The sequence below is a fragment of the Ananas comosus genome, linkage group 14 (assembly GCF_001540865.1).
Source record: "Ananas comosus cultivar F153 linkage group 14, ASM154086v1, whole genome shotgun sequence".
NCBI classification, from domain to species: Eukaryota; Viridiplantae; Streptophyta; class Magnoliopsida; order Poales; family Bromeliaceae; genus Ananas; species Ananas comosus.
Genome location: NC_033634.1, coordinates 1684423 through 1692136, shown reverse-complemented (window position 1 = coordinate 1692136; position 7714 = coordinate 1684423).

The following is a 7714-nucleotide window of genomic DNA, read 5'->3' as shown; positions in this document are numbered from 1 at the left end:
TCTTGCTTGCTTTTCGCAATTAGATTAGCCTTATTACTATACTTTGCTTTTTCTTTGTCATGATTCATAGCGTCCCAGTTTTTATTTTTTTATAAATTCACATCATTATCACTTCATGGAAAAGTAGATTTATCTGATCAAATTAATATATTCATTTGATTAGAGAATAGATAATCAATTAAAAACTTAGTGTATAGTTAACCAATTGTTTTTTTTTCTTTATATTTTTCTATTAATTTTTAATCACACAATGCCACCAAATTGATATGTTCATCTATAGATAATTTATTATTACAATATATATCATATGTACATTTTTATATATAGTGCAGAAAATAATCCCGTATCATATTTGATACACTTAGGGCCTGTTTGGATTGGGTAATAAAATTAAAATTTTAAATTTGCTAAAATACTAGAACAATTATTTATTAAATTTGTATAAATTAAAAAATATTAAAATTTGAAAAATATATTATTCCCGCACCAAAGCGCGGGCCTACACTATATACTATATAATATATAGACAAGAGAGAGAGAGAGAGAGGTCCGGCTACTTATACTATGCTATAGTATCGGGAGTTCCGTACTATAGTATCAGTGTTTCGATTTTTCGGGCGTCTCAAATTAACGATCCACACCGTTAAAATTGATCTAGGATATTTAAGTTTTTAGAAAATAATTTTTATATTTTTTGACTAGTTTACATTATGATCAAAACATTTCAAAATTGTCAATTTTCAATGTTATTATGACGAGTTGGGAGTTAACGTGTAAGAAGAATCTAAATTTCTTTACAAATTTTGATAAGAAAATACTTTAAACTATATATAAGGCTACCATTCTTGATCTTGAATTTAAAAGTCCTCATGCTCAAATTTTAAAGAGTATTCAATTCCCACCGTCTATTTGACATAATTTATTTACTAAGTAAATGATGTCGAAAAAAATAAAAATTTATTTCTAAAAACTTTAAATCCCTACATCCAGTTTTCAACGGTGTTGATCATTAATTTGAATGCCCGAAGATCGAAAACTACACTATAGTACCGGGAGCCCCGTACTATAGATAGTATAGTAGCCTAAATATATATATATATTATATATATATTCATATATATATATATATATATATATTATATATTATAAATAGTATATATATATATATATATTAATATATATATATATATATATAAATATAATATATATATATATAATATAGGCTGTATACTATCAGTAGCACGGAAGTTTCTGTGCTACAAATTGTTTTCAATGATGTGACTTTCAATCGATGATACAGCTCCGTCAAAAACTTGATCTTACACTAATTGAAAGTATTTGGAATCTAAATTTCATAATTTTAATATCATTTACCTATCAAACGAGTAGTCCTAAAAATGAACGGATAAAAATAAAAATTTCATGAAAATGGTGATAAAGGACTTGAATTTAAGATCAGAGGTACTGAACTTACTCTTAAATAGTAAACAAGAATTTCTAATAAAATATCATATTTGGATTATTTTTACTGTTAAATTCACAAATCGCACCACATCTATCATTAAAATTGTCATATTTTGAGCTCCTTTTGATCACTAGCCAAATGATATCGAAATTATGAAATTAGTTTCTAAATATTTTAATAATGCAAATCAAATCTAACGAACGATCGCTGATTTGGAAGCCATATCATTGAACACATTGATAGCACGGAGGCCTCCATGCTACCGATAGTATACCAGCTAACTCTATATATATATATATATATATATAGAACTTAGGGTGGAATACTATCAATAGCACAAGCTATTGGTGCTATTGATTTTTTAGCCATTGGATTGAGAAATTGATGGTTAGATGATGTGGGCCTCCTAGGGTTGAGTGAGTGTTGTTGAAATAGTATAATTAAACGGGTAAAAATAATCAAAAGGTTAAATCTAACGGTGGAAAACTCGATATTACCAAATTTTGGTGCTATCGATAGTACCCAGCGCGAATCATATATATAATATAGAGTTGACTACGATACTATCGACAGCAAACGGGCTCCGTTGCGCACCTATTTGTTTTCAATGATGGAGCCCTCAAATCGATAATCGCACCGTTGAAACATGATTATACTACTTGAAGTGTTTAGAAATCAAAATTTCATACATTTTCGATAGTGTTCTCTTATCCGTCGAGTGAACCCGAAAATGAACGGCTGAAAATTAAATATTTTTTAAAAATGATGATAGGAGTTTGTAATCAAAGATCAATAGTATAGATCTTGTTTAAAATAGTTTTAAAGAATTTTCTAACAAAAATTCAATTGATTTGGATATCTTTACCCTTTAAACGAAAAATGTCTCATATCGACATTAAAATTACAAATTTGAAACGCCTTTTGATCATTAGGCAAATGAGTCGAAAAGATTTAAATTGATTTCTAAATACTTCAAGTGTATAGATCATGTTTAAGGTGCCGATCGTCGATTGGACGCTCTATCATCGAAAACAAATTGGTGGCAACGTAGCCCACTTGCTATCGATAGTATTCTAGCTCAACTTCTCTCTCTCCTCTCTGACACCCCCTCTCTCTCTCTCTCTCTCTCTCTCTTCTTCTCTCTCTCTATATATATATATATATATATAGGCCTGGGCTACTATACTCATATGAGTATAGCTCTTTGTATTATAAGCTTTCGACTGTTCAAATAAAAAAATGTGCGGTTAGCGATGAAAGTGGTTACGCGCAGGTTAATAGTGGTGTCTCACTAGGGTTAGAGTGGCGTGGTTGGTTGAATAATATAATCTAACAGGTAAAATAATCAAATGGTAGATCTAACGGTCAAAATTATAAATACAATAGACTCTAATCACTCATAAAAGTATAGTAGCCGGACTCTCTCTCTCTCTCTCATCTCTCTCTCTCTGCTCTCTCTCTCTCGTCTCTCTCTCTCTCTATATATATTATATAGAGCTAGGCGGTATACTATCGTAGCACGAAGGCCTCCGTGCTACTAAGTTGTTTTCCAATATGCGGCTTCAAATCGAACAGATCGGCTCTCTTAGACTTGATCACACTATTAAAATATTTGAAACTAATAATTTTTCGACATCATTCGGTCTAGTGATCAAAGGTTCCAAATTAACAATTTTAATGGAACTATGATGCGTTTTTAATTCAACGGTATACGAAGTATCCAAATTACATGAAAATTTAATAGAAATTTCTACTTAAAATCAAATAGCAAGACCAATACTTCCGATTTGAAATTGAATTCTTTATCATTATTTTTTATGAGATTTATTTTCAAGCCGTTCATGTTTAAACTACTCGTTTGATTGGTAAAATGACGCCGAAAAATCATGAAATTTAGTTCCAAATACTTTCAATAATGTAGACAAGTCTAACGGAGCGATCGTCGATTTAAGAGGCCGCATCATTGAAAACACTTGTAGCACGGAGGCCTCCGTGCTACGATAATATACCAGCTTTAGCTCTATATATATATATATACATACAGCAACTCATATCACGAGTAATTATATAAAAGTTTAGTAAACTTTTAAAGATCGCGATTAATTTCATCTAGAGATGGCTGTTGTAGTTTGAACGCGCAATTGGTATTGGTTTTTATAGCTAATAACCCATTGCATTGCGGTGACGATGTGTTTGTACGTATTCGTGTTAATGTTCAGTGTGCATGCGCATCATCTCATTCACGATCAATCTTTTTTTCTTAAAAAAAGGGGTTAGAAGTTTAATTAATTTAATGACCTCTGCCTTTCTATTGTTATTTTAACAATGAGTAACAATTGAGTAAAATGTGTGACTACTTAAATGAAGTCCCACACCAAAGCAAAGTTCAAAATTTCAACTAAATTTAGGTTCAGGTGTACGTTATTAAGTGTTATCATTGACATTAATTTGGCTACATATATCTCTCCTCAAACCTTAACCTTAATTAATAAACAATTTAGATACAACATTTTCCGCACATTTTGTAGCAAAGTGATGAATAAAATATAATGAGGGAGAATTTGAAAAAAGAAGAAAAGAAAACTAAAACTAAGCTAATAAATCCCATATTTTTTTTATGTTTGATAGAGTTTATTCGAACGAGCACCACTAATAATTATTAATTAACTCTCCTTAATAACTTTTCACTATTGTAAAACAATTAGAAATTCTATTTTTAAATAAACTATTGGCAAATTTTTAATTTGAAATTTGCATAATGTGGTTACAATTCTCAGTTATCTGATTATTCAAATTAAGCATTTTTCTTCTCATTTCATTGCGTGTATTATAAACCGCGCTTTAAATCTTTTATATTAAAACAAATTACTAATTAAGAGAAGGAGGGAACTAATTAATTAAAAGAAATGATATGTCAACATTTGTGGAATTGAAATTAATTGAAATGTAAACAACTCGAATCAAAGAATTCACTTACTAATGATCGATTGACTAATCGTGCAAACGCTAAACATGCATTAGCTTCATGATCATTCATGGATAATGATTTAGAGCACGCTGCTCATTAAGATACACTTAACATAACTAAGTGTTCATTAACATTGATTTCATTTGTAGCTTTTCTCTATTAACATTGGTGAAATTGCACAATTTTTAGTAAAATTAGTTTCGAATAATGTTCTTAAATAAACCCCGTTCTGCCATGCAGCATGATTATTTACGATATTTATTTTCTTTGTTGGAACCCCACCAGGCCATTCTCAATAACACAATAGATGCAATTTAGATTCTCAAATCTCCATATTTGTTAAATCTTCTTGTCATGGATGAGCCCTTATTTTCCTACTATATTTAATTTTATGGATAATAAAATTTATCACATTATTTTCTCAATATAATTTTATCAAGCATATACATAAAGCAAAATATGGTGAATATATAATATAGTTCTTCGTCGTTATATTGTACCTTTACTACAATCTCAAAGATACATTATCAATTACCGTGCACATACATTGCAAGTGCTCTGCTGTTTACAATAATAAATACGTCGCATTCAATCAAAACCTACTGGTACGACAACACACACAACCGGAAACAAAATGACGAACGAACAACAAAAAACAATCAAACCACAAGCAGAAAATAAAGAGACACAGATTTACTGGAAAACTTTGCAGGGAAAAAAAACCACGGGCGAGGAAGGAGAGATCTTCCCTATGAAACGAAAAAGGGAATACAATATTCTTCAGATTACAACCGACCACGATCACACGCTTCTAGGGCAAAAACGATCAGCACGCCTCTTACGGGCTCGGCGCTGTCGGCCGAGCCCTCGCTACCCACCACAGGACATTCATTTTTCCTCAATAATTTTTTCACCATTGGTCGCACCGCGAAACTGTCGGTGAGTCGAATCCGAACCTGAATCGATAGTAGATTTCGAGTCACATCTAACACCTACACCATTAATTTGTGACATGTATCAATGCAGTTAATTCATAGTGAACCTAAATTCAAACCAATTGAACATAAAAATAAAAAAAAAAGATATGAGCATGAATTGGCAAGTTTTCTTTAGCAGCGATTCGCAATTGACCTTAGTTGGGATAATTAGCTCTTTGAACAATATATTACAGCTGTTATATCAAAGTCATCAATGTGAGACCCACAAGAAAGGATCATCAACTTGACCAATGATGCCAAAATACAAACTAAATAATGAAATTTCATTCATTGCGCATTGAGTCCACAGCTTTGCAAAACTTTGAAGATGGGTGGGGAATCTAAGTTTGAAGAATGCTGGTCCATAAAGTTGCTACAACTGACGATCGCTTAGCGCCAATGCAAAAGAAGTTTGAGTTGGTTGTTACCGAGTCCAAGTTTCGAATTCTAGTTGATTCCACATTTCCAGCTAAGTTTTATTCTAAAAATGACGACCGTTCAATAGAGCAAGTGCGTAAACGACATTTTGGTTGTGGATCCGATGACCCGGCAAGTTCGAATCTCACTGATTCACTGTTTGCACGATTTTATTGATTTATTAAATAAATATAACAAAGTGGGGTAGCGTGCTACCCTATCTCTAAAAAAAAAAAAATATATTCTAAAAAATAAACGAAATGGATAGTAAATGCCGTACAGTCCCTTTCCTCTCAAAAAAAAAAAAAAAAAGTTGCTAGCATATGTTCATATGAGCGACACCAAATAGGCTAATGGAGGTGTTTGTTCAACGTAAAAGAACCGAAAAATATTTCGCGTATGAAAATAATTTTCGTTTGTTGGTTTCGACGTAAGAATTTTTTCTATAAAATATTTTTACGAGATTGTGAAAAAAAAAATAAGTTGTTTCTTCTGGGCAATTCGGCAGAAAAAAATTCAAACCCCCTCCATGTAAAAAAAATTTCATTCTTTTTTTTTTCACTCGACTCAAAAAATGTGAATTTTTTTCATTTAGTCAACAAATGATTTGGATAAAGGAACCTATTTTTTTTTCCTATAAACAAGCACCTACAAAAGTTCATTAAATTTTTTTATCATTAGTTTTTACGAATAATTATTTTTTACAGTATTTACGTTGAATTCAAACAGCGACTCTTTTTCCCAAATGTAGTAAAACATACTTTTATGAAAAAATAGTTTTACGTGGAAGCAAACAACAGAAAAATATTTTTCACTGAAAAAATTTTTCGCCGTTCATTTACGCCAGACCATAACACCCTAAGTTAGCTTAGTTTCATTTTTATATTTTATATTATATTGTTAAAAATTGAAAAAAGAGGGGCCGTGTAGCCTATGCTTCGAAACATATGGGTCAAGATAATTTGACTAGCTTGGGATTGTGGACTGGAATAGTTAGGGATGTCAATGGTATACGGCCATACCAAAATTTTTTCATCAGAAATCCGAATCCGAACTCGAAGAGATATATCCGAATAGATATGGATCATGGATTTGGATATGGATATAAAAACATAAAAATCCAACGGATTATGGATTCGGATATGGATTTGTTACAATTGATCGCGACTAGAACCCAGAATCCGACCCGACCCGAACTTGTTTTGTATTATATTATAATAATATAAAAATTTTGAATGTTATATTGAATTTTGTATTCTTAAAAATTTAAATTTAAGTATAAATATTTTTGAAATATTAAAAAAAAATATATTGTTCGGTTTCAAAATTTTCTAGTTCGGGTTCGGGTTCTGCGGTTTTTCGATTTTTGGGTCGGGTCGGAGTTCCGGATCTTTTAAAAATGCAGCCGCCGAAATCCGACCGTGACATCTCTACTAGATAGCCGTGTAGATTATTAAATATTAAAAATGGAAAATCACTCCTATAATAAAGAATGATTGATTCGCATGGAATTAACGAGGGTGTTAAATATATAATAACATAATAGGCCAGATCCAATTTTCGGCAGTAAATTGTAAAATCGTAGACTTACTATTTAGGTTGAGCCTCGCTCTTCTAGGATTTGAATAGTACGGAGGTCTACCGTATTTTATAAATTATTTTCGATATTGGAACATCTGGTTCGGTAATTAATTTATAAACATAGATCTATTTTATTGGACTATTTTAGAAATCAAACTTATAATTTTTTGGAAACTTCATCTAGCATAGTGAACAAGTACTCAAAATGAACGGTTGACAAAATAACAATATCCATAAAAAACAGTTTGAGTAAAAGACTCAAATTTTAAATCAAAAGTATTGATCTTGTATTTTGATATTAATAGA